The sequence below is a fragment of the Gopherus evgoodei genome, chromosome 5 (genome assembly GCF_007399415.2).
Source record: "Gopherus evgoodei ecotype Sinaloan lineage chromosome 5, rGopEvg1_v1.p, whole genome shotgun sequence".
Taxonomy (NCBI): domain Eukaryota; kingdom Metazoa; phylum Chordata; order Testudines; family Testudinidae; genus Gopherus; species Gopherus evgoodei.
In genome coordinates, this window is record NC_044326.1 from 123,072,339 (window position 1) to 123,098,542 (window position 26,204).

Here is a 26,204-nt window from a genome sequence, read left to right on the forward strand (position 1 = left end):
CCCCCATTAACCGGGACTATTGACTGCAGATGGCTCTGTTTTACCTGTAAGTCTTTGTGTATATGCATGTGCTGGCAGGTGGGTAATGAAGTCTTACAGTGACATTTGATCATCTCGCCTGAACTGGAATCCATCCTTAACCTAGTGCTTTTCCATGTGGGGGGGGACGACCCAGAGGGACAAAGGATTCCCACCTTATGGAAAAGATATATAAGTGAGTGGAACAGAGAAAAGGGAGAGCCATCATGAGGCATCCCCTAGCTACCACCTGAAGTGGTACAAGGACTGTACCAGGGGAAAGGATTGTGCCCAGACTAGGAAGGTGTCCAGTCTGTGAAAGAGACTTCTTGAAACATCTTTCAGGGTGAGATTTTGTCTGTACTTAGTTGTATTACTGTATTACGCTTAGATTTGCGTGTTTTATTTTATTTTGCTTGGTAATTCACTTTTTTCTATCTGTTACTACTTGAAACCACTTAAATCCTACTTTCTGTATTTAATGAAATCACTTTTTATTTATTAATTAATCCAGAGTATGTATTAATACCTGGGGGGGACGCAAACAGCTGTGCATATCTCTCTATCAGTGTTATAGAGGGCGAACAATTTATGAGTTTACCCTGTATAAGCTTTATACAGGATAAAATGGATTTATTTGAGTTTAGACACCATTGGGAGTTGGGCATCTGAGTGTTAAAGGTGAGAACACTTCTGTTAGCTGCTTTCAGTTAAGCCTGCAGCTTTGGGGCAAGTAATTCAGACCCTGGGTCTGTGTTGGAGCAGACGGGCCTGTCTGCCTCAGCAAGATAGGGTGGTGGGGTTGCGAGCTGGCAGAGAAAGCAGGGGCAGAAATAGTTTTGGAACATCAGTTGGCAGTTCCCAAGGAGGATTCTGTGATCCAACTCATCACAGTCAGGATTCGACAGGAGCCTGAATATTAGTGGGAAGAGATAGGGTTTTGGAAGAAAAATCAGAACTTCAACTCTTGACAAGTTGAGTTGAGTTTGAGAGCACACTAGGTTACCGAGGAGATGAAAGAGATGTATGATAGGAGAGGTGGGAAAGGCAGATTTTTGAGTCATTTGCTCACTGAAACTGTCAGAGTGGGTAATATTTCCTGGCAATGTGTACAGAGAAAACCAAGGACAGGACCCTAGGCATGTCTGCAGGGAGAACAAGGGAGGAGGCACTTGAGTGGCCCTTACGAAATAGTGGTTGAAATTAAAATATTTACAAATTTGCCCTTTGCCTAATTGATGTTACTGCGTCACTTGCTGCATTTCCCACACTTGGTTGGGAGTTCTGTGATAACGTTACTGAAATCTTTGCAATTGCTGTTTGCAGGTAGTGTCAAATCTATGTGGTTTAACCAAGAAAAGTTTCAGTGGTGACTTGGTCATAGTCTACAAGTCCCTGCATGGAAAATTGATCTCTGATTGTCAGCTCTTTAACAGAAACAGGCATCATGTGATCCAATGGTTGGAAGCTGAAGCTAGACAAATTAAGACTAGAAGTAAGCAACACATTTTGACAGGGAGGGTAATTAATCGCTAGAACAACTTATCTAGGGATACAGTGACCTTGCTATCATTTGCCATTTTAAAGTCAAACTGTTTCTAAAAAATATGCCATACTTCAACTAGAAGTGATGGGTTTGAAGCAGAAATTACTGTGTGAGGTTTTTTAATTTGTGTTATGCAGGAGGACAGAGTAAATTATCACAATGGCCCCCTCTGGCCTTAAAATCTATGGCTGGCTCTATGAGAAGAGCCAAGAGGTCAGAGTCATATAAAGATATAGTCTTGAGGAGAAAGGAATTAAGCTAGGTTTCAAAGGCAGCAAAGAGAATACTTTTGATGCACATGTTATTTATTTAATGGTGCGTATACCTGGCTGAGTTTCAGTAAGTATCAAAATGTAAAGGGGTCCAGAATGGAGATTTCGAGGTGCTGGCAGATAAGATGGATCATTCTGGATAACTACAGGCACAGAAATGTTCAACAGGATGGACATTTAGCTACAGTTAATTTCTATTAAAAGTCAGTGGAGAGATTTGGGATGGCAGAGGCCTTGATCACAGCAAAATAAAGGAGCTATGGAGATCATAGGGTCAACAGACCAAAACAATGAACCCCAAAGAAGTGACTTCCCCGGGCAAGCAAGCTGCTGTGATACTAATAAAAATACTGGCCTTTTACAAAAGAGAGGAAATGGATGAAATGATCATATCAGTCAACTGATGAACCTTAACAATGCTACTTACCCTAAATAGAGGAATAAATTAAAGAGAGGATGTGATTGTGAATGACTGACTAGTGTAAATAACAGAATCAGCAGGAACAACCTCCAAGATAGCATCTCTGAAACAATAATAGTTGAGCAATCAGAATAAACAAGACAACTGAATACACAGATGAAAATTGTAATGGGCATTTGAAGCTTAAGTAAAGGAAAATGCTGGCTGAATATGAAAAGCAAAAGACGACATTGTCCAGCTACTGCTTTGTAAGCATAATAGGATTTGTATGAGGATTGAAAAACTGATGAGGGAAGCCATTTGGGTTCAGCATGAACCTTTTCCACTCAGGGATGACGTTAGTAAGGGCGAGGAACAGTCTTGGGAAAGTAGTCTAGGGTTTACGAAGATGATTCTGCTGCTGACCTCAGCTTTAGGGTCAGAAGATAGAGCTCCATGAGCAGGAACACTCTTCTCCTGCCACTTGTAAAGGAATCAGTCAGGTTCCTGGTGGTTCCAGCCTCTCTCTTTCTCAGAACCAGGAGAGTGAGAGACTGGCTGGAACCACCCAATACACTGGGAATGTGGTTTTTTTTTTTTTTTTGTTTTTTTACATTCAAGGATTTTACATTGTGCCCATGGTCCCTGGGCACCTAACCAAGGGAACTAGCACCTAGCAGAGAGTGATTTATGTCCATCAATCTCTGAACTCTGGCTCTAGCATGTTCTCACTGCACCACTTTGCCGCTGTAGTCCACAGGGAAGGTGTTGCAGGTTTAAATTGGGGCTCAGCATGATGAAAAAGAGTTGTTTAAACCATGCCCTTTCCATAGATGGCGAAAGAAAAGGAAGGAGGCAAGCTGTGCTCATGGCATCTCCATGAGGGTGAAGAGCAAATAAACCCATTTTCTGCATTTCATTTAACCCTTTGTTTGATTATTTTTTTTGGAGGTCGGGCAGGATTAAAGAGACATACCAGGTCCAAACACCTTTGTCTACAAACTGCAAAGGCCTTCCCTTTTATTGTTGTTGCCAGAGTCAGCAAACAATAATGTTGATGATGATGAGATACAATAAATATATTAAAACTCCATGAAACTTTAGAAGCAGAATAGTGCTTAAAATCCTTCTTAAAACAAAACATTACAGTCTGAAAATTCTACTTATACACCTCTATCTCAATATAACGCTGTCCTTGGGAGCAAAAAAAATCTTACCATGTTATAGGTAGAACCGCGTTGTATCGAACTTGCTTTGATCCACTGGAGTGCGCATCCACTGGAGCACTGCTTTACCGCGTTATATCTGAATGTGTGTTATATCGAGGCAGAGGTGTAGTTCTCATGTTACCTTGATACTAAATGCAACATCATGTGACCTAGGTTATAGAAAAAGCTAGCTGAACAAGTATTGTGGGATTTTTCAATGGTAGGTGACTTCAGAAGGAGCAAAGTTAGGCCAATGATGGTGAGCAACTTTGAAATTCCTGAGCAGGAATAACCAAGCAGGCAGTACGACAGGCCAGATCCTCAGCTGGTATAAATTAAGGACCTATGCCTGTTAACACTAGCTGAGGGTCTGGCTCTGTGCCTAAACAAATAATCATGCCAGAGCTTCAATTGTTTCTACTGCACCAGCACATTGTTTGATAAAGCCTTATTTTTCCAGAGGCAAGGCAGGTGAGGTGATATCTTTTAATGGACCAACTTCTGTGGTGAGAGACACAAGGTTTTGAGTCACACAGAGCTGTCTTCAGGACTGGGAAAGATACTCCCAGCATCACAGCTAAATGCAGAGGAACAAATTGTTTAGCATAGGTAGTTAGCACATATTCTAAGGGACCATTCAAGGTAAGTGGACTGTTAACACCTCTGCTCAGGGCCATTTTTAGGTATAGGCAACATACGCAGATGCGTAGGGAACCATGATGTTTGGGTCACCAAATTGCCCCAAATTTCATGGCATCGTAGGCAGCTACTTGCTGTATACACGGCAGCACCAGCCCCAGCGACCAGCCCTATCCCTCAGCCAGCCCCCAGCCTAGGGGGGGAAGGCCCAGACACTTGCCTCCATCCTGCCTCTTACCCTTCCCCCCGCTCTTCCCCCAGCCCTCCCCCATTCCATGTCTTCCCCCAGCCACCTCGCAATCACCAGCAGTGGCGGAAAGCAGAGCAACCCAGCCCTAGACTGCTCCACTCTGCCATCTCCCAGAGGTGGCGCTCTGCTTTCTGCCACCAGTGAGTGCAGTGAAAGCATCTCCCCCTGCACTCACCAGTGGCGGGAAGTGAAGAGACGAGGCCCCAGCCCCAGCCATGTCGCTTGGGTTGGGCAAAGGACTGCCCCCGGCTCTCATGGGTGGCGGGAAGCAGAGTGCCGCAGCTGGGAGCTGGCGGAGTAGAGCAGGCTGGGGCTGGGCTGCTCCACTTCCTGCTGCTACCAGTGAGTGGGGGATCCCTTCCCCCAAAACCCCTCCCCCGAGGGACATGGCTGAGGCTGGGGCAAGGGAAGCGGAGCGGGGCTGCTGCTGGCCCCCCACTAATCCCCTGGGCTACTCTGGGCCTGTGGGACCCCCAAAAGTGGCCCCCCACAGCTCCTGCCTCCCAGGCCTGGGGGAAGAGGCTTGGGGCCCCACATAGCCCCCCTAAAAGAGGGCTGGGTAGGGCACCCAAATGACTAGGACGGCCCTGCTTCTGCTGTCGTAGGACAAGAGAGTGGTTAGTGGGTCACAAACTGTTATTATAAGCCATAAATCAAGTATCTCTGTTCCAGTTCATGATTTTTAGTGTCTAGCAGAGTTATGAATTTAAGCTCCCAGGCTCATCTGTTGTTAGTATTGTGCAGGTTACCTTTGAGGATGAGGTCTGATAGGTCAGCTTTAGAGTGCATTTAACAAGAAAGATGTTTTATACTGTTGCTCCCTGGCTCAGTGCAGTAATTTGTTAATGTAAGAAATATGGTAAGGGGTAAGTGAACACATGAAGTCAGCTTTAACACTGATAACTCAAATCCTAAAAAGAACATCCTTGATGAATTCTAGATAGAGCTGGGGAAACTAGTGGTAGAAACAGAGGAATAAATAAGGTATTTAGGCAGTACTACTTCACCAAAGGAGATTAAAATTATGAAATAAATGATTGGGGAAAAGCAGTTGGAATAAAAAGTGGAATGGGCTCAAGAGGTTTATTTTATGGAGTAAGATATTGAGGGGTATAGTGAAGGAGCAGGAAAATGTGCTGAAAAGGAAACACTGAGGTAAAATTTGGCTCTCACTTTAAGTTCTGCAGAAACAAACCTTTCCATACCTAATTCCAGTAGAAATTGTTTGTTTTCTTGTAAATGCAAATGGAAACGATTTTCCTAGAAAAAGCAAATAAACTTGCTCCTAAAGTGTTTGCAAAACAAAACCTTGAAAGAAACATTTATACACAGGAGTGACTTTATGCATATGAATATATCCATTTTACTGTCTGTGGTGGGACTACTGAGTGTGTAAGGGGTTTGGAGGATTGTAATATAAAATTGATTTGTGCTGGTATGATAGAAATTGAAATTGGAATTGAAATTAACCAGAAAGGGACTATAAAAAATAATGAAATTAACTGGTCTATTTCTATTGCTCAATCAGTCAAATACATAAAATAAACAAAAGCACAATTAGTGAAAAGTGAACCTTAGCACAGATTTTTGGAATGGTGTACACAAAAATACTTATATGTAATTTACATGCACAGTATCCATGAAAGCAGAAGCAAATCAGGAGATTGGCAAAAATGACCTGGTCTATGAGCATAGTAATTGCACTTCCATTTCTGCATATCTGTAAAAATCTGTGCCTTGATTTTCAGTTGTAATAATTTAAAGTGCAATTAGTAACAGAGATAATTATATCGTTTGCATTTGAAATGTGATATTTACCTTAACATTGTACATTGAATATGCGCTAAACTAGAGACAGGCATGGTACCTCTAAATAGTATTTCCCTGCTCATAGAATTTTCATATTCTTATGAAATGATTAGTCTAAATACTCTGACTAAAATTTATTCTAAAACATGTACAAACAACTTCCATTTAATTCAATTGGCCCAATATATACTTACAAATGTATAATCCTTGCATATTCAATCACTTGTTGGACACACAATGTTTATAGCTGTGATGTACTTTCGAAATAAAACTAAATTACCAAAATGGTTGTTAGTAAAACAATTACATGTATGCTGGCATCTTCATCTTTTAATGTGAGTTGGGAAACTTTATTCAGATTTTACTCCCCTTAAACTGACATTACTCTCTTTCGTTGTGAGTTTTTTTTTGTATTTATTTTCTCTACTTTAATTTTAGAAGTAATGGAGGCAGATTTTAAAGTTAATCTGTCAGAATATATATATATATATATATATATCTCCACCCTACATGTTTTTTATTCAGTATGTGTCACACTTGCCCCGGCAAAAAATGCCATTTCTCTCTGTACATTTGTTCTAGCAAAACTGTCAGTAATGCAAATTGGAAAAGTGTTTCTGTCAAGTGAAGACATGTATTTCTTGTTCAAGAAGATATCATTTGCTTAAATGATGGATTCCAGTTGGCCTGTGAAGCTTTACGCAAAACACAGCCTCCTGAGAGTCTGAGAGCTAAAGTTTTCAAAATGCAGGTTATAATTAAAATTGTAACTGCTAGTCCATAAATCTATTCAATTTTTTTCAAGCTTCAGTAATTGGAAAGATAGAATTTCCTATTGTGGTCAAAACAAACAAAGGCTTGGATTATATAGACTTAATCTGTGAAGATGGCTAACTGAGACAAGCTCTGTCTCTCATTTGCCACTACATGTTAAAAAAGTATTGTTATTGATTTTTAATAAATTCCAAGGGTTGTAGTCATTCCAGATAAATAGGTCCTGAGTTTTCATAAGTGCAGAAGGCCAGCTCCTCAGCTCTTCTTAAATCCCTCTTGTATCACTCCAGAAGAGTTCACTAGCTCATTCTTTTTCCCATGCTGATCTGATCACCACAGGCTGAATTCAGTGCAAAGGCCTCTGTGAGGTCACTACCTCACCAATTATAGCATGTTGTGTTGATGTAAATGCAAAAGGACTTGGAGTGTTACCAGCTCAGGACCTATAGCTTGCTGGGATAAAGTCAAATCTGAACACATTCCAGAATGATGGCTGGCACCAAAGCAACAGGCCTTATGTGGTTAGTGGTTCAGCACCTCTAGGTTTCTGGGCTTATGTCCAAGTACAGGCCTCTATGAGGTCACTTCTTCCTCAAATTTAGCATACTGGATTGATATCAAAGAATGGGCTGCTATGAGGTCACTGGCTCAGCACATACAACACGCTGGGTTGGTAATGGTCAAAGCATTACCAACCCAGCATGTTCCGGCTACAGGACTTCCAGGCTCCTGGCTGAAGCCAAGCGGGACTTTGTCAGGATACTAGCTCAGTACCTCCATCTTCCTAGCGTGATGTCTGGACACAGGCCTCAGGTCTCTGGCACAGCACCACTACCTTGCTGGGAAAAAGTCAAAGTCAGGCCTCTGTAAGGCTACTTTTCAGAGTAGCAGCCGTGTTCGTCTGTATTCACAAAAAGAACAGGAGTACTTGTGGAACCTTAGAGACTAACAAATTTATTTAAGCATAAGCTTTCATGGGCTACAGCCTACTTCTTTGGATGCATAGAATGGAACATATATTGAAGAGATATATATACACATACAGAGAGCATGAAAAGTGGGAGTTGTCTTACAAACTCTGAGAGGCCAATTAAGTAAGGAAAAAAACAAACACAAAAAAACTTTTGAAGTTATAATCAAGATACCCCAATACAGACAGTTTGATAAGAAGTGTGAGAATACTTACAAGGGGAGATAGATTCAATGTTTGTAATGGCTCAGGCCTTCCCAGTCCCTATTTAAGCCTAAATTAATTGTATCTAGTTTGCAGATCAATTCCAGCAAACTATATACAATCAATTTAGGCTTAAATAGGGACAGGGAATGCCTGAGCCATTACTAACATTGAATCTATCTCCCCTTGTAAATATTTTTGCTTTGTGCCTCCAAGATGTTCCATCTAATGCATCGTGAGATATATGATTTGCAAGCTTTCTCAGCTTTCATACAAGAGTGGAAAAACATGAAAGGGCCTAGGATTTCCTGAGGAACTGAGTACATTCAATCTATATTTTGAGGGCCAGTGAACATCCAGCAAGTTCTAGAGTCTCTTCTTTGACTTTGGATAAGCACAGGGACAGCAGAAGTACCTTGGGATTTATGGAAGATGGAGTATTTTGGGGGAAAATGCCAGATCAGTTCGAAAGATCACCTTGTCCAAATGGAACACACAATATTGATTCTATTGAGAGGTTTCCTTATTCTGAGACTTGTCTGGTCAGATGTAATAAAGGCATGACAGAAGCGAGTGTGAGTGCATGACTAATAGTACGCATCACACAGGTGACGGAGAAGAGGGATAAAGCCAAGAACATTTTGTAGAATATGAAGTGGAGAAGTCTATAACATATTTCATTTAGATATTTCCAGTGAAAAAGGATTGGCTTCATCATCCTCTCAGTTATACCAGTGTCACTTGGGAGTTAGCTCCATAAGAGTTTATAGAGTTATAGTGATATAAAACTGGTGTGAATGGAGAATCAGGCCTATTATTTTCAAATTGTAACAGCTGCTACTGAAAGACTGTACATTCTAGTGGCAAAAATACCTTCCTTTTTACTAGAAATGTAATGGGTTACATTCCTGCTTGCCTGAAATGGAAAGGGACATTTGACACACTGTATTCAAATCATGGGTTTGGTTTTAAGCTTTTGAGCATTTTTTCACAAATCTTTAGTCCTCTCAATGACACACGGATCACAACATTTCAACACTTTTATCACCCCAAAATAAATACTACAGTGTTCATTTGACAACAATATTGAAGTTATTCATTTGCTGCAGGATACAAGAGGGGAAAGCAGTGATCAGCTGATATCATATCTCTTCACTACATAATGGCAACACCCATCATGATACCCAACCATCAGAAATGAGAAGCTGCCCTTCCTAATTTGATCTACTTTGATTATTACCCATGTGTTCATTTAAGAAGTCCCGGAGAAGGCACTACGTTAGTCCTAATTGTTTTTTTCGCGACTTGGAACCTTTAGGAACCTAAAATGATTGTTTTTAATATCATGTGAAATTTTTTGGATCTAGTGCCATTTTTTTTTTGTAAAGGGAGAAAGCATCGTGAGATACATGAGAGCCATCTCTTTTATCTTTTAATACATATACTGTTTCAATTGCCCTCTGGAAACAATGGTGAAACCTTTTGGGGCCATAAGTTACTTTTTCTCCCTTTACCAAAAAAAAATGGCACTAGATCCAAAACATTTCACATGATATCTACTTCCAAAGTGTTTATAAAAGGGGAAAAATCTATTTGTTTCCTTACATAGACACTTTGCTGTACAGTAAATTTGATGGCCATATATTGCTAAATTCTAGTTTATCACAGCTGAATAATAGAGCAATGTGGGTCATACTTATCAGCCTCTCTACATAAAGGTCAGAGTGCCAGTTCAACTAACAAGCCTCAGGAAATTCCACCAAAGACAGGTAGGCTGAATAGATCCACAGTTTAAATCAAGTCACTCAAACACTGACAAAATTAATGCAACGAGGGCAGGGTAATGTAGAGGCAAACAATTCCATAGCTTCATAGTTGGCTGCGTCCTCCTAACTTCAGGGTGTTGTGTGGTTGTTTTTGTGGTTACACTGTCATTTCAACAAAGAACCATTTTATGTCCATATAGGGTCAAAACTTGTGGTTTTGTCTTTATATAGTCATTTCAGTGGAAAGTGTTAATGACATGATCAGGACAGCTGGTGTTTTCCTTATATGGACAATTTGCTATACAGTACAATTGATGCCCATATTTGATCGAGCCCATTATAGTTCATCACAGGTGAGTGACCAGGTAGGTTTTTGTCACAGTTATCAGCCCCTCTATATAAAGGCCAGAGCTGCCAGCTCAGCTCACAAGATGAGGACATCCCACTAGACAGGTTGGCTGCCTCCTACAGAGCTGCAGCTCCCGCTGTGGAGATCTTGAAAGCCATAATCTCCAGAAATGGCAAAGTACAGAAGCAGCAGGAGCAGAAGCAGGAGCCATCGCAAAAGGCGACGAAGGGGAGTCCGCGGGGGTCGGCATGGAAGGAGAAGATGACGACATGGCAGAAGGAGGAGAGGTTGTAGAGGTAGAGAGAGAACTCGGAGGAGGAGGAGGAGGAGAAGGAGAAGGAGAAGGAGGAGTTCTTAATTCCTGATTTCTCCCATTCTCCTGTGCAAGTCATCGACCCTCCACTCTGCAACATCTGCTATGGCAAAAAGAAACATTCCTTCAGTGACAACACCCCGCGATGACATCCCAAGATGGAAGGAGCCTGCTACCAGTTGAACAATGCCACCTGTTAATAAACTCTGAAATTTCATTTTGTAGTCTCATTGGGTCCTTGTGTTTTGCCTGCACTTAGAAAATAGGGGTTGAATTCTGACAGGTTGCAGTTTCTTCCTAATCCTCTGCCCTATGATCACTGAAGCTTCTCTTAGTTGCCCTGAGTGCATCTGACTATAGGAAATTCACCCAGGTGATAGTTGGCATGGTCTTTAGAGAGTTAAAAGGCTAACTCATTAGTCCAGATGGTACAAAAGACACATGTCAGGAAGTGAAGGGGAGGAATAGAGTGAGTGGAGTGAGACCGAGGCAGGCAGGCCTGCTGGCTTGTCTGGTTAGTAGCCTTGTAGAGTCAGAGCCTCTCCCCTCCTTACCTGGGAAGCTGAGTAGTCCGTGTTACTGTTGGGATGAGGCTGCATAGCCTATAAAGATGATGGAAAAGAACACTAAATTGCACAAGGTGATTTTCCGGAAGGCCTCCGAGCCATTTCTGGCATAGGAAGTAGATAGGAGCAAGCACCCTCTCAGAGACTGGTGTTTCCTGGAAGCATCAAGCTTCTCACATCCTTTTACTACGTTCATCCCTACTTTTTTCTCTAATTTGTGCTCTTGTGTATCTGTTTTTTTCTTTATAAAGAATTTTTCATCTTTTCATATGGAAATTTCTCCAACATTGATCATATTTTTTCACAAGACTCTGAGCCCCCAGGTGGGATAGTCTGCCCTGTTCTAGGAGAAAGCATTTGTGATTTCAATTATGGCATCTTTTCACTATTGTCCATTCCCTTCCTTCGGGAGGGGAATTGGAACAGTACTGCAACATACCTCTGGTTTGTTCTGATTTTATAACAGCATTATATTTTCACTAATATTCCATTCCTTACCTGTCATTTTGTTGTGCATCCTGACAAATTCATCAGGTTGAGACTATCGCCTTAAACATTTTCCCCTCTCATATTGCTAGTTCAGTCTCTTAGCCTTCGGTCCAGCTATGGAACCTTGTGTCACTTGTGGTTAAGACCTTTGCTGAGCTGAATATTGATCTGATCACCACAGGCTTAATTCAGTGCAAAGGCCTCTGTGAGGTCATTACCTCACCAATTATAGCATGCTGGCTTGATGTAAATGCACAGACCTTGGAGGGCTACCAGCTCAGGACCTTTAGCTTGCTGGGATAAAGTCAAATCTGAACACATTCTAGAATGATGGCTAGCGCCAAGGCAACAGGCCTTTATGTGGTTAGTAGTTCAGCACCTCTAGGTCTTCGTAAGGTTTGCTAGATCAGCACCTCTGGCTCTCTGAGCTGATGTTAATCCTCAGGCTTTCGTGAGGTCTCTAGTACAGGCCTTTGTGAGCTTACTGGCTCAGCAGCTTTGACTTGCTGGTCTGAAGTCAAAGTGTAACCTCCATGCTTCATACTGCACTGTTTTATTTTTTCTGTGAAAGCCAGGACAGAATGTGGAGAAAGAAGGTTTGTGCAGTAAAGTTGACTGATGACTTCCATCTTTTTCCTGAAGAAATTAAACCTGGGCTGCCCTCAGAGAATGTGATTGTAAAGTGGCTCTTTCTGTTGTTTGGAAGTTGGACAGGAAACTGAGGGAGCAGAAAAACATGGGAAGGAGGAAACAGACTGTGGGAGTGTTGGGAATGTGGGGAAACAGAAGGAAGGCTCAGAGAGGTGTGAAAATCAATAGAACATAGCAACCAAACTGAGACAGCCAATTAATGAAACACATACACAACGGTATCTAGGATGGAGATTGGGGGAGATGACCTGATCCTATGACAGAGGAGAAAAATATTTGCCTCTTAATGATTTTCTACTCACACAGCCATTTATTGATCTCAAAACAGTTCCTTCTACAGCGGCCTGTTTGGTTATTGAGGTGGATCTGCTTTGTAGAGCCTGTATGGTTCTTGTGATTAAAACTGTCAGTGACTATGTGAATTTGTGCATACTGGCCCTCCAAAAAATATGTTGTCACCCCTCACTTAGGGAGAGGGCCTTGACAATTTAAGGAAGAGGTAGGGTTTTTTGCTTTGTGCCTCCAAGAGGTTGCATCTAATGAATCAAGAGGTAGATGATTTGCAAGCTTTCTCAGCTTTCATACATGAGTGCAAAAACATGAAAGGGCCTAGGATTTCCTGAGGAACTGAGTACATTCAATCTATATTTTGAGGTCCAGTGAACATCCAGCAAGTTCTAGAGTCTCTTTGACTTTGAATGCTTTGGATAAGCACAGGAACAGAAGGAGTACCTTGGGATTAATGGAAGAAGGAGTACTCTGGGCACAAATGCCAGATCAGTTCAAAAGACCACTTTGTCCAAATGGAACACAAAATACTGATTCTATTGAAAGGTTTCCTTATTCTGAGACTTGTCTGCTCAGATGTAATAAAGGCATGAGAGGAGCGAATGTGAGTTCATGACTAATGGTACGCATCACACAGGTGACTGAGAAGAGAGATAAAGCCAAGAAGATTTTGTAGAATACGAAGTGGAGAAGTCTATATTATATTTAATTTAGACATTTCCAGTGCAAAAGGATTGGCTTGATTATCCTTTCTGTTATACCAGTGTCACTTGGGAGTTAGCTCCATAAGAGTTTATAGAGATATAGTGATATAAAACTGGTGTGAATGGAGAATCAGGCCTATTATGTTCAAATTGTAACAGCTGCTACTGAAAGACTGTTCGTTCTAGTGGTAAAAATATCTTCCTTTTTACTAGAAATGTAATGGGTTACATTCCTGCTTGCCTGAAACGGAAAGGGGAATTTGACTCACTGTATTCAAATCATGGGTTTGGTTTAAGTTTTTGACCTTTTTTTCACAAATCTTAGTCCTCTCAATGACACACGGATCACAATGTTTCAACACTTAATTATTTTATCACCCCAAAATACTACAGTGTTCATTTGACAACAACATTGAAGTTATTCATTTGCTGCAGGATACAAGTTACACATGGCATAAATCAGCCATCTCTTTTAACTTGTAATTCACACACTGTTTCAATTGCCCTCAGAAACAATGGTGAAACCTTTTGCAGCCATAAGTTACTTTTTCTCCCCTTAAAAAAAAAGGCACTAGATCCAAACCATTTCACATGACATTAAAAACAACCATTTTAGGTTCAAAGTCAAGAAAACACAATTGGGACTGAGTTACTGCCTTCTCCTGGAGTTCTTAAATGAACACATGGGGAGTAATCAAAGTGGATCAAATTAGGAAGGGCAACTTCTCATTTCTGATGGTTGGGTGTCATGATGGGTGTTGCCATTATGTAGTGAAGAGATATGATAATATCAACTGGTCACTGCTTTCCCCTCTTATTAGTGTGACCTACATAAATTAACTTCCAAAGTAATAATAAATAAAAGGGGGAAAATCTATTTGTTTCCTTACATAGACACTTTGCTGTACAGTAAATTTGATGGCCATATATTGCTAAATTCTAGTTTATCACAGCTGAATAATAGGGCAATGTGGATCATACTTATCAGCCTCTCTACACAAAGGTCAGAGTGCCATTTCAACTAACAAGCTCAGGATATTCCACCAAAGACAGGTAGGCTGAATAGATCCATAGTTTAAATCAAGTCACCCAAACATTGACAAAATTAATCCAACAAGGTAAGGGTAATGTAGAGGCAAACAATTCCATAGTGTCATAGTTGGCTGCGTTGTCCTAACTTCAGGGTGTTTTTGGTGTTATTGTTGTGGTTATACTGTCATTTCAACAAAGAAGCATTTTATGTCCATATAGGGTCAAAACTTGTGGTTTTGTCTTTATATAGTCATTTCAGTGGAAAGTGTTAATGACATGATCAGGACAGCTGGTGTTTTCCTTATATGGACAATTTGCTATATAGTATAATTGATGCCCATATGTGATCGAGCCCATTATAGTTCATCACAGGTGAGTGACCTGGTAGGTTTTGTCACAGTTACCAGCTCCTCTATATAAGGGCCAGAGCTGCCAGCTTAACTCTCAAACTAATGACATCCCACCAGACAGGTTGGCTGGCTCCTACCATGCTGGTGCTCCCGCTGCGGAGATCTTGAAAGCCATAATCTTCTCCAGAAATGGCAAGGTACAGACGCAGCAGGAGCAGAAGCAGAAGCCGTCGCAGAAGGCGACGAAGGGGAGGCCGCAGGGGTCGATATGGAAGGAGGAGAAGACGACATGGCAGAAGGAGGAGAGGTCGTAGAGGTAGAGAGAGAACTAGGAGAAGGAGGAGGAGAAGAAGGAGGAGTTTTTAATTTCCTGATTTCTCCCATTCTCCTGTGCAAGTCATTGACCCTCCATTCTGCAAATCTGCTATGGCAAAAAGAAACATTCCTTCAATGACAACACCCCGCGATGACGTCCCAAGATGCAAAGAGCCTGCTACCAGTTGAACAATACCACCTGTCAATAAACATTGAAATTTCATTTGCAGTCTCATTGGGTCCTTGTGTTTTGCCTGCACTTAGAAAATTGAGATTATATTTTTGACAGGTTGTAGTTTCTTCCTAATCCTCCACCCTATGATCACTGAGGCTCCTCTTAGTTGCCCTGAATTCATCTGACTATAGGAAATACACCCAGGTGATAGATTTATAGCTGAGGAGTTTGTGTTACTGTTGGGATGAGGCTGCATAGCCTGTAAAGGTGGTGGAAAAGAACACTGTAAATTGCACAAGGTGATTTACTGGAAGGACTCCGAGCCATTTGTGGAATAGGAAGTAGGTAGGAGCAAGCACCCTCTCCGAGGCTGGTGTTTCCTGGAAGCATCAGGCTTCTCACGTCGTTTTTACTGCATTATCCCTACTATTTTCTTTAATTTGCACTCTTGTGTATCTGTTTTTTTCTTTATAAAGAATTTTTTTCATCTTTTCATATGGAAATTTCTCCAGCTTTGATTAGATTTTTCACAAGACTCTGAGCCCCTAGATGGAATAGGCTGCCCTGTTCCAGGAGAAAGCATTTGTGATTTCATTATGGCATCTTTTCACTATTGTCAATTCCATTCCTTCAGGGAGGGGATTTGAACTATTTCTGGTTTGTTCTGATTTTATAACAGCATTATATTTTCACTAATATTCCATTCCTTAACTTACCTGTCATTAGTTGCACATCCTGACAAATTCGTCAGGTTGAGACTAACACCTTAAACATTTTCCCATCTCATATTGCTAGTTCAGTCTCTTAGCCTTCGGTCTAACTAATGGAACCTTGTGTCACTTGTGGTTAAAACCTTTTGCTGAGATAAATATTGACCACATAGTCCTAGATATTTGGCTCCAGTAAAGAACACTGCAGTTATTCTGAAACCATTGTATTCACCTGAATGACATCATAGTGTAAGAGTTTACTGTGCTGAGTGAGTGAGTGAATGGCTCTTTCTTGCACACCCACAGACTTCCCTAATGCTTTTGGCTCTGCTCAGATTTAACAACCTGAATCAAAAAGTCTCACTGAGGGAGAAGCTCCTGGGTGTCACCTGCTTTTTCTTCTGTATCTGGGAAAATGTACATGTGACTGATATTAATTATATTCCCAACCTTTTAGCTCTTTACTGATTGAATCCTCATATCATTTTTTCTGTTCATTTGCCCAGTTCTGATTTCAGGCTAAGCAACCTATTGTTACCCCAGTTTATAGGGCCTTGTATTTTGTGAATAATATTACAACATCAGAACGCTTCTGGAATGTTCATGTGTGTTCTAGGCTATTTTAACATATATCTGAGGACTAGAGATCTCTCTTTAACCACTTCATTTAGGACCTTTGAGTTCAAGTTATCTGTATTTCATGTTGTTTTTTCAGTATGTGTCACACTTGCCCCGGCAATTGTATTTAAGAAAATGCCTTTCTCTCTGTACATTTGTTCTAGCAAAACTCTCAGTAATGCAAATTGGAAAAGTGTTTCTGTCAAGTGAAGACATGTTTCTTGTTCAATAAGGTATCATTTGCTTAAATGATGGAATCCAATTGACCTGTGAAGCTTTACGCAAAACACAGCCTCCTGAGAGTCTGAGGGCTAAAGTTTTCAAAATGCAGTTATAATTAAAATTGTAACTGCTAGTCCAAATCTATTCAATTTTTTTCAAGCTTCAGTAATTGGAAAGATAGAATTTCCTATTGTGGTCAAAACAAATAAAGGCTTGGATTATATAGACTTAATCTGTGAAGATGGCTAACTGAGACAAGCTCTGTCTCTCATTTGCCACTACATGAAAAAAGTATTGTTATTGATTTTTAATAAATTCCAAGGGTTGTAGTCATTCCAGATAAATAGGTCCTGAGTTTTCATAAGTGCAGAAGGCCAGCTCCTCAGCTCTTCTTAAATCCTCTTGTATCACTCCAGAAGAGTTCACTAGCTCATTCTTTTTCCCATGCTGATCTGATCACCACAGGCTGAATTCAGTGCAAAAGCATCTGTGAGGTCACTAACTCACCAATTATAGCATGTTGGACTGATGTAATTGCACAGGCCTTGGAGGGTTACCAGCTCAGGACCTATAGCTTGCTGGGATAAAGTCAAATCTGAACACATTCCAGAATGATGGCTGGCGCCAAGGCAACAGGTCTTTACGTGGTTAGTGGTTCAGCACCTCTAGGTTTCTGGGCTTATGTCTAAGTACAGGCCTCTGTGAGGTTACTTCTTCCTCAAATTTAGCATACTGGATTGATATCAAAGAATGGGCTGCTATGAGGTCACTGGCTCAGCACATACGACATGCTGGGTTGGTAATGGTCAAAGCACTGACACAGAGTTCCAGCTACAGGACTTCCAGGCTCCTGGCTGAAGCCAAGCGGGACTTTGTCAGGATACTAGCTCGGTACCTCCATCTTCTGAGGATGATGTCTGGACACAGGCCTCAGGTCTTGGGCACAGCACCACTACTTGCTGGGGTAAAGTCAAAGTCAGGCCTCTGTGAGGCTACTGCCTCTTGTCAAAGCACAGGTCTTTGAAAGGTTTGCTAGATCAGCACCTCTGGCTCTCTGGGCTGATGTTAAGCCTCAGGCTTTCGTGAGGTCTCTGGTACAGGCCTTTGTGAGGTTACTAGCTCAGCAGCTTTGACTTGCTGGTCTGAAGTCAAAGTGTAACCCCCATGCTTCATACTGCACTATTTTATTTTTTCTGTAAAAGCCAGAGAAAGAATGTGGAGAAAGAAGGCTTGTGCAGTAAAGTTGACTGAGGTCTCCCATCTTTTTCCTGAAGAAATTGAATGTGGGCTGCCCTCAGAGAATGTGATTGTAATGTGGCTCTCTCTGTTGTTTGGAAATTGGACAGGAAACTATGAGGGAGCAAGAAAACATGGGAAGGAGGAAACAGACTGTGGGGAGTGTTGGGAATGTGGGGAAACAGAAGGAAGGCTCAGAGAGGTGTGAAAATCAATAAAACGTAGCAACCAAACTGAGACAGACAATTAATGAAACATAAACACAACGATAGCTAGGATGGAGGTTGGGGGAGATGACCTGATCCTATGAAAGAAGAGAGAAATATTTTGCCTCTTAATGATTTTCTACTCACACAGCCATTTATTGATCTCAAAACAGTTCCTTCTACAGCAGCCTGTTTGGTTATGAGGTGGATCTGCTTTGTAGAGCCTGTTTGTTTCCTGTGATTAAAACTGTCAGTGACAACATGAATTTGTGCATACTAGCCTTCCAAAACATATGTTGTCACCCCTCACTTAGGGAGGGGCCCTGACATTTAATGAAGAGATAAGGTTTTTTGCTTTGTGCCTCCAAGATGAGTGCATGACTAATGGTCTGCATCACACAGGTGACTGAGAAGACAGATGAAGCCAAGAAGATATTGTAGAATATGAAGTGGAGAAGTTGTCATAGGTTCCATCCTCACTATGAACTTTAGGGTACATACGTGGGGACCTGCATGAGAAACCCTAAGCTTAATTACCAGCTTAGATCAGTATGATGCCACCATCCAAATAGTTGACTTATTTGGAAAACACTGTCTTCCTCTCCCACAACCTTTCCCTCCCTGGGTAGACTTGAGAGACTTCTCCACCAATTTCCCGGTGAACACTGATCCAAACCCCTTGGATCTTAAAACAAGGAAGAGCAACTCATTCCCCTCCCTTCTTCCCTCACCAATCCCTGGTGAGTCCAGATCCAATCCCCTTGCATCTAAAAACAAGAAAAATCAATCAGGTTCTTTAAAAAAGGCTTTTAATGAAGAAAAGAAAGGTAAAAGAAAAAACCCTCTGGGAGAGATTAGCATACCAGCTACTCTCACAGACAAGAGATTCAAAACACAGGATGTTCCCCTGGGCAAAAACTTAGTACACAAAAGAATCTCCAATTTGATTATTCCTCTAATTGAATGAAGTCACAAAAGAAAATAAACATAAACCTATTTATTTGTTTCTGATACTCACTACTCTGTTAAGAGGCTGGTTCCTTGATCATTTCCACTCCGGCCAAAACTGAAACTGACCAAGACAAAGGGAACCCTCCTTCCTTTTGAAACATCTTGTACCCTCATTAGTTCCTCTGGTCACGTGTCAGCTAGGCTAGGTGAACTTCTTAACCCTTTACAAGTAACAGAGGCATTAACCCTTAACTATCTGTTTATGACAGAAGTCTATAACATATTTAATTTAGACATTTCCAGTGCAAAAGGATTGGCTTGATCATCCTCTCAGTTATACTAGTGTAAATTAGGAAGGAGTTAGCTGCATAAGAGTTTATAGACTTATAGTGATATAAAACTGGTGTGAATGGAGAATCAAGCCTATTACTTTCAAATTGTAACAGCTGCTACACAAAGACTGTTCATTCTAGTGGCAAAAATACCTTCCTTTTAACTAGGAATGTAATGGGTTACATTCCTGTTTGCCTGAAATGGAAAGGGGAATTTGACCCACTGTATTCAAATCATGGATTTAGTTTTAAGCTTTTGAGCATTTCTTCACAAATCTTTAGTCCTCACAATGACACACGGATCACAACGTTTCAACCCCTAATTATTTTATCACCCCAAAATACTACAGCGTGCATTTGACAACAATATTGAAGTTATTCATTTGCTGCAGGATACAAGTTACACATGGTATAAATCAGTGATCTCTTTTAACTTGTAATTCACATACTGTTTCAATTGCCCTCAGGAAACAAAGGTGAAACCTTTTGGGGCCATAAGTTACTCTTTCTCACTTTGCACCAAAAAAAAAAAAAAGGCACTAGATCCAAAACATTTCACATGATATTAGAAGCAACCATTTTAGGTACCTAAATGTTCAAACTCAAGAAAACACAATTAGGACTGAGTTACTGCCTTCTCTGGGACTTCTTAAATGAACACATGGGTAGTAATCAAAGTAGATCAAATTTGGAAGGGCTGCTTCTCATTTCTGATGGTTGGGTGTCATGATGGGTGTTGCCATTATGTAGTGAAGATATGATAATATCAACTGGTCACTGCTTTCCCCTCTTATAAGTGTGACCTACATAAATTAACTTCCAAAGTGTTTATAAAAGGGGAAAAAGCGATTTGTTTCCTTACATAGACACTTTGCTGTACAGTAAATTTGATGGCCATATATTGCTAATTCTAGTTTATCACAGCTGAATAATAGGGCAATGTGGGTCATACTTATCAGCCTCTCTACACAAAGGTCAGAGTGCCAGTTCAACTAACAAGCCTCTGGAAATTCCACCAAAGACAGGTAGGCTGAATAGATCCATAGTTTAAATCAAGTCACCGAAACACTGACAAAATTAATCCAACAAGGCCAGGGTAATGTAGAGACAAACAATTCCATAGCTTTATAGTTGGCTGCATTCTCCTGACTTCAGGATGTTTGTGTTGTTGTTGTTGTGGTTACACTGTCATTTCAACAAAGAACCTTTTTATGTCCATATAGGGCCAAAACTTGTGGCTTTGTCCTTATATAGTCATTTCAGTGGAAAGTGTTAATTAATGACATGATCAGGACAGCTGGTGTTTTCCTTATATGGACAATTTGCTATACAGTATAATTGATGCCCATATCTGAACAAGCCCATTATAGTTCATCACAGGTGAGTGACCTGGTAGGTTTTTGTCATAGTTACCAGCTCCTCTATATAAGGGCCAGAGCTGCCAGCTTAACTCACAAACTAAGGATATCCCACCAGACAGGTTGGCTGCCTCCTACGGAGCTGGTGCTCCAGCTGCGGAGATCTTGAAAGCCATAATCTTCTCCAGAAATGGCAAGGTACAGACGCAGCAGGAGCAGAAGCAGGAGCCGTCGCAGAAGGCGACGAAGGGGAGGCCGCAGGGGTCGATATGGAAGAAGGAGAAGACGACGACATGGCAGAAGGAGGAGAGGTCGTAGAGGTAGAGAGAACTCAGAGGGGAGGAGGAGGAGAAGAAGGAGTTTTTAATTCCTGATTTCTCCTGTACAAGTCTTTGACCCACCACTCTGCAATGTCTGCTACGGCAAAAAGAAACAATCCTTCAGTGACAACACCCCACAATGACTTCCTAAGATGCAAGGAACCAGCTACCATTTGAACAATGCCACCTGTCAATAAACTTTGAAATTTCAATTTGATGTCTCATTGGGTCTTTGCATAGGTTTGGAAATACTGGGTGTATTTATGACAGTTTATAGTTTCTTCCCAGCCTCTCAGCCAGAGGTTGGTTATTTCCTGGAAGGATCAGGATTTGAGAATCCTTTTTACTACCTTCTGCACTAAATATTTGTCATTCATGTACCTGTTTTTTCCTCAAAACTGTCCCCAGTTTTTTTCTTTTTTCCTGCAGAAGTTTCTCTGCCTTTGATCCTTATTTTCAACCATCTCTGTAAGTCAGATGACATTAGCTGCCCAGAATTTGAACATTGTTGTTAGATGGTCTTATGATTTGATGATGGAATATTTTCAGTATTATCCATTCCTTCTGGAGATTTTTGGAACAGTGCTGCAACATCCTTCGGTGCCTTCTGATTTTAAAATGGGCATTATATTTTCAGTAATATCCCATTCCTTGTCTCACCTACCAGTTTTGCTTCTCATCTTGACAAACAGCCTATATATATTCCCCAACATATGCATATTTTCAGGTCAGTCTCTTGACCTATGGCCTTACTATGGATTATATGGCCTTGCCAAGATACAAAAAATTACCAATTTTATTACTAGCTGTTTGCCTGCTGAAAAGTATGTGCTATACCAAGCATGTAGCGATTAGTTCTGAAACCTCTGTAATTATTTGAATGATACAGTAATGTAACTATTTACTTAGCTGGCTGGGTAAGTCACTATTTATTGATACAGCCACAAAAACATCCTCTAAAACAATATGTTTCCCAAACAATGGGTTGTGACCCACAAGTGGGTTGTGGGAAGTTTCTACATGGCTCATGGTCCTGGTGTGGAGGGAAGGCTGGGAGTGGGGATCAGAAAGCAAACTCACACCACAGCAGCAGCTCTTCTGCAGGGCTGGGCACAACTCCCCATTCCAGGCATTGTGAATTGGTCCATGAGGTCACAGCACAGTTTTCCCCCCAGCTGCCCCTGTGTGGTAATGGAAGGTCAGAGAGACAAATTTGAGAGAGTGGCAATGTGACCTGGAGCACAGGGTCGCAACATCCAAATTTTGCCAGGCCACACCTCCATCATCAGCCATGTATGTTTATTTCTGGTTGAGACTGTGCTATGAAGACAAGATTCTAGGCAATTACCCATTTCCTTTCCAATGACTTGTATTACTCCTAATTTAAACCAGTGTGAGATTAGATTTTGCCAAATCCCTGCTGAAAACAAACCAGAAAAAAGACCAAAAACCTCCACTTTGAAAACTTTCCTTATGACGATAAGGGAGTGAGGCACCTGGTATGGAAGAAAATATCATTTCCATTATCCTTTTTCTCACAGTACATCCCCTTGCTCTAGCCAGGTAGAAGGAAAGACCTTAAGACAGGACTCTTGCTCCTGGGGCAGAGGGTTGGGGGGGGGGCAGCTGTGGCTTGGAAATCAGGGGCATCAGAGAAGCTGGATCCATGGAGAAATCCCCAGGGAACTGTGTCTAGGGCAGGCATCAGCAAAAGCTGCATATGGAATGGAGTGTGGATGAAGGAGACTGCAAGTGGGAGTTGGCCTGTGTATGTGGAAACAGCAGCGACTGAGCAGGACATCCTGGCAGACAGGCTCCAGTGAGAGAAACCACTAACTGCAAACCTGTAAACTCCTGTTTGTTTGAAATAAGAGACTGGACTGGACTATCCAGCAGTGACTAGGCCTGAAGAACCTTAGTCCTCTATTAGATTGCCACTTCTTCCTCCCCACTCCCTATCAGGGGCCCAAATAAGAAGTGCTCTTGTTTCTCCAGAGTTGTAACTGTTTAAGACACAGTACTTGGGGTATTTGCAACCCTTCCCTTTTTTGTCAGCTCTAGAAAAATACCTCTTCACTTTCGCCATGCATTAAAGCTGTTAGGGGAAGCAACTAGGGTTGGTGCCTTACAAGGCCTAGCAGCTGAAATGTCTTCAGCATTTGCCTCTGAGTTGTGGTACACCTCTCATGCTATTCGAATTTTAGGACTTGTCTACGCAGGAACACTCAGGAAAGTTAATCTGAATTAACTACAAGTATTAATTTAAAGAGGATTAGTTAAATTGTATTAAACCCCTGTGTGGATACTCTAATTCAGAATTAAAGTGGCTGGCCTTAATTCGGTTTAGCTAAACTAAAATAAGCAAAACTGAATAAAGCCGCTTTAATTCTGAACGCAATTCAGTTTCAATAATCCACTTTACATTCACACCGTCAATTAATTTGGAATATTTTTGGAGTGTTCCCATGTAGACTTTCTCTTAGAACAGCTATAATATTTCAGGGGTAAATCTGTTGCATCTGTGATGAAGACAGACATTCATTCCCAGGTCATCTAACCAAGCAAAATTTTCTGAGGGGAAAGATTGCTTGTCTAGGAAAAACTGGAAAACATTAATCTGTATTTACTAGGGAGTGTATTTAGTGATGGCTCTTCCCAGTAGAAATGTTATTGACAGTTGTACAAATGTATTGTGCAATTTTGAGATATCTGTTTAAACTAATCCCTTTTGGAACTGAGCTGAAAAATATATGTCCCTAGCAAAATTATCTGAATTTTCACCATGTTTCTTTTAATTGGACTTTACTTACTTTTAATTCTCCTCTCTTTTCTCTGCAAAGAGATGTCGTGGTCATTGCGGAGAGATTTTTCAAAAGCATTGTCCCTAAAGATAAACTGAGCTATCCCTCCTTTGTAAGCATTCAGCTTCCAGAATATTCTTTCTCCTTCTGCAACGTGAGAAGCCCATCATGAAATCAGATCAACACACACACAATTCTTGCAGTTCGTCCGCACAGAGTGTTGCTGTTCACTCTTACAGATTTTTCCCCCCTCAATCTCATTTACTGTAAGGATACTCATTTTAAAAAATGATCCTAACTAAATGCCTATGGTCTTTAGAGAGTCTTAAAGATATTTTTCTTTTAATATTGAAATTAACAGTGGTCCCCCTTTTTTCAAGATTGATGAAGCATTATCATTCCACCAGACTTGGGATCTTGATCAATGGCTCTAATATTAAGACGAATTCACATGAGCATTGATCACTTATTTTAATAAAAGTTATATTAAAGACTAATTTCCGTTACGTTGGTCACTTTAAAAGATGTAGTTGTTGCTATCCATACTTCAGGTTTTTTACATATATGGTCATCTCAACAAAGGGAGACATTTTATAGCCACATAGGGTCAAAAGTGTCTCTTTTCCTGATTAGGCATTTTGTTTGATAGTGATATTTAGGGGGCATAAGTGGTCACGTTAGCTGTTTTTCTCCTTATATGGACACTTTGCTATACAGTAAAATTGACACCCATATGTGAACGAGCCCATTATAGTTCATCACAGGTGAGTGACCTGGTAGGTTTTTGTCACAGTTATCAGCCCCTTTATATAAGGGCCAGAGCTGCCAGCTTAACTCTCAAACTAAGGACATCCCACCAGACAGGTTGGCTGCCTCTACGGAGCTGGTGCTCCAGCTGCGGAGATCTTGAAAGCCAAGATCTTCTCCGGAAATAGCAAGGTACAGACGCAGCCGTCGCAGAAGCAGGAGCCGTCGCAGAAGGCGACGAAGGGAAGGCCGCAGGGGTCGATATGGAAGAAGGAGAAGACGACGACATGGCAGAAGGAGGAGAGGTCATAGAGGTAGAGAGAGAACTCGGAGGAGGAGGAGAAGAAGGAGGAGTTCTTAATTTCCTGATTTCTCCCATTCTCCTGTGCAAGTCATCGACCCTCCACTCTGCAACATCTGCTATGGCAAAAAAGAAACATTTCTTTAGTGACAACACCCCGGGATGACGTCCCAAGATGGAAGGAGCCTGCTACCAGTTGAACAATACCACCTGTCAATAAACTTTGAAAATTTCATTTTGCAATCTCATTGGGTTCTTGTGTTTTGCCTGCACTTAGAAAATTGGAGTTGTATTTTTGACAGGTTGCAGTTTCTTCCAAATTCTCCGTGATAGCAGCTGAACCCACCATATGATCACTGAGGCTCCTCTTAGTTGCCCTGAGTGCATCTGACTATAGGAAATACATCCAGGTGATAGATTGGGATGGCCTTGTGAGAGTTAAAAGGCTAACTAACTCATTAGCCCAGATGGTACAAAAGACACAAGTCAGGAAGTGAAGGGGAGGAAGAGAGTAAGTGGGCTGAGACGGAGGCAGGCAGGCCGGCTGGCCTGTCTGACTAGTAGCCTTGTAGAGTCAGAGCCTCTCCACCTCCTTGGTGAGAAGCTGAGGGAGTCCGTGTTACTGCTGGGATGAGGCTGCATGGCATGTATAAGGTGGTGGAAAAAGAATACTGTAATTGCACAAGTGACTTACCGGAAGGATTTCGAGCCATTTGTGGGATAGGAAGTAGGTAGGAGCAAGCACCCTCCCAGAAGCTGGTGTTTCTTGGAAGCATCAGGCTTCTCACATCCTTTTTACTAGTTTTCTACATGGCTCACAGTGCTAGTGTGGAGGGATGGCCATGGGAGTGGGGGTTGAAAAGAAAACTCAGCCCACAGCAGCAGCTCCTCTTCTGCAGGGGTGGGCACAACTCTCTATTCCAGGCATTGTGAATTGGTCCATGAGGTCACAGCACACAGTTTTTCCCCAGCTGCCCCTCTGTGGTGATGGAAGGACAGTGAGACAAATTTGAGACAGTGGCAGTGTGACCTGGAGCACAGGGTTGCAGCACCCATTCACTCAAATTTTGTCTGTCCACCCCTCCGTCATCGGCCATGTATGTTTATTTCTGGTTGAGACTGTGCTATGAAGACAAGATTCTAGGCAATTACCAATTTCCATTCCAGTGACTTGTGTTACTCCTAATTTAAACCAGTGTGAGATTAGATTTTGCCAGATCTCTGCTAAAAACAGACAACAAACAGACAAAAAACCTCCACTTTGAAACATTTCCTTATGGTGATAAGGGTGGGATGCACCTGGTATGGAAAAAA